The sequence below is a fragment of the Sprattus sprattus genome, assembly GCF_963457725.1.
Source record: "Sprattus sprattus genome assembly, chromosome: 12".
NCBI classification, from domain to species: domain Eukaryota; kingdom Metazoa; phylum Chordata; class Actinopteri; order Clupeiformes; family Clupeidae; genus Sprattus; species Sprattus sprattus.
Window position 1 is genome coordinate 6426016 of NC_137910.1, and position 2500 is coordinate 6428515.

The following is a 2500-nucleotide window of genomic DNA, read 5'->3' on the forward strand; positions in this document are numbered from 1 at the left end:
TGACAGAAATAAAGAAATCAGCGCCCTACGCAGCCAAGACAGGAGGACGGAGAACGGAGGACAGAGGACAGAGGAAGAGTCAGAGACGAGGAGTAGAAAGAGTCTAACCCACCCTGTCACTCAAAATCAGAGGACTACCAGGAGACAGAGGGAGGAAGACAAAAAAGAGAGAAAGAAACTAGGCGGCAAGAGATGGGGAGAGAGAGAGAGAGAGAGAGAGAGAGAGAGAGAGAGAGAGAGAGAGAGAGAGAGAGAGGGTAAGAGAGAGACAGAGAGAGACAGACAACACAGTGAGGGAGGGAGAAAAATAGCATGTTTGTAGACTATCATTAGCTATGAATGACTGATGGGGTGGAAAAAGGGTTTCTGTTTTTGATATAGCACACACAGCTGCTATTTGGTTTGTTTTTCTGTCTCTCCTTCTCTCTCTCTGTTTGTTTGTGTGTTTGTGTGTGTTTGTGTGTGTGTGTGTGTGTGTGTGTGTGTGTGTGTGTGTGTGTGTGTGTGTGTGTGTGTGTGTGTGTGTGTGTGTGTGTGTGTGTGTGTGTGTGTGTGTGTGTGTGTGTGTGTGTGTGTGTGTGTGTGTGTGTGTGTGTGTGTGTGTGTGTGTGTTGGCACTCCCACCCCTCATCAGTCTGTGTCTGACTATTCAACAAGGTGAGTTTTCTTTACAGTCAGAGACGGTGTAGAGAAAGGCAGGCTTTACCGGAGTCTGGACTGAGCGAGAAACAACAAGCACACACACACATATTTGACTAAAAAATCATTAAACCCACTGATTAAATCTAAATATCCCTCAGCACAATCAGAAAACGTAATGAGGAACTAGTAGAAGAGTCAAAGTCTGAAACTCAAGGATCCATTTCTGGGTGAACAGCCCAATTTAAACATGTCTCACGTCTCCTGGCATATTACTGAACCTGTCTGAGAGGAATAGCACACATATACTGGGAGGAAAGGGGTGGTGATTTAAATTGATAAGAATTAGAAAGGAAATCATAATGAAAATGCATCTACCTATCTACCATCCATCTACTTATTTTTTATTTCCAAAATTGTGAGAGATTGAAGGAGAAGCACAAAATGGATTCTTATTGCAAACAAGTATGAAGCTCCCCAGACAAAAGACATGAACCCTAACTCACAGTTCTCATGGCGGGACCAGCCAGATCTGGCTCGTCCACTGGAACCATCTCACACTGCCAGACAATAGTTCCCATCAAAGATGCAGTGTGTGATTCGGTTTTGGTTTTGTGAAAGGGTCTTGAAATTTGAGTTCAAGAGCCAATCAAATCACACTCCTCCCTTCCATGCTTCTAAAGCGCGTGTGTTGATTGGCTGGGCTTGTTTAGGGCTCCCTTTCGAGTGTGTGTTCGTTTCCAATTTACAGAGCCAGAGCAGTGTACAAACACTAGAGGGGTTTTTTTTGTGCAAAAGCACTGAGGATCAATTCGCTGAATTTGACAAAAAGTGTATGGGGTTACAATTGCGGACTGCACCTTTAAGACAAGAACCATCAAACTCTCATGTGCTTGTGAGGCCTAAAAAAGCTCGTTCAGTAAAGGCAAAGTGTCTTCAGATGACACTGAAAACTTCAATGGGCCCAGGGAACGCCGAGGTGAACGCTGCTGTTTGAGTAACACTGAGAGAAGCCTATTTTGCCTCTGACTGGGGAATTTCCACAGGGATTCCACCTGGGTTGAGCACCGACGGGGAGAAATCTATTTATACAGATGAGAAGGAAGAGCGGGAAGGTCGCCTCCATCTCGTCTGGTGAAGGGAAGCGCTGGCATCAGACACGCTATTTAAAGGGCTCGAGTGGGGAAAGGCCCAGGGAGCACCGCTCTGTTAGTAGTACAGCCCTGGGCAAATGTCACGGAGTGGAAAAGCGTTTGGTCCCCTGCTGGGGAATTATACATGGTGTTCTGGCGCCATCTGCTGGTCATGGTGAGAATAACATACAAAATGTTTAGAGCACCAAGCTGAAAGCGTTCCCACGATATAACGTCCTCATGTTTAGTTACCTTGAGCATAGTTTTTTTGTTTTATTTTAGTTCATTTTTATTTAACTTTATGAATGAATAACATCACCCAAACAGTAAGAGCAAAGAAGTACTCAGACTAATAACCAAAGCCTTGTTTCAAAAGCCAGCGCTCCTCTGAATGTGCCAAGTCTTCAGGTCCGATGGACAGGTCACACTGTCACACTGTCACACACACACACACACACACACACACACACACACACACACACAGAGCATTCAGGTCCGACGGACAGGTCACACTGTGCCCCAGCAGCCTGCCACTCAAACCTGCTTAGCTTGCAACGGCGGATGCCAAGCAAACAGCCTCAGCGGTGGGCAAGAGCACCTGCCCTCTGTGCAAACCTCATCAGCGGCGGCGCTAAATCCTCGTCACCAGTCACCTTGGCACGGGCTTGGCTCCGTTTCCAGGGCAACGGATTAGAGGGGGCGCATGAGACTGCAGTGTGGCGTTCTGC

At 46.6% G+C, this 2500-nt stretch overlaps 1 pseudogene across 1 annotated transcript in view; it reads right to left on the reverse strand.

Annotated features, from left to right (window-relative positions):
- Positions 1–2500, reverse strand: part of LOC308373155 — an 18467-nt pseudogene that overhangs the window by 6994 nt on the left and 8973 nt on the right. Inside the window, exon 2 of the transcript in view lies at positions 2426–2500. This exon is cut by the window's right edge and continues 8 nt beyond it. The product of the transcript in view is annotated as an uncharacterized misc_RNA (transcript). The remainder of the gene's footprint in view (positions 1–2425) is intronic.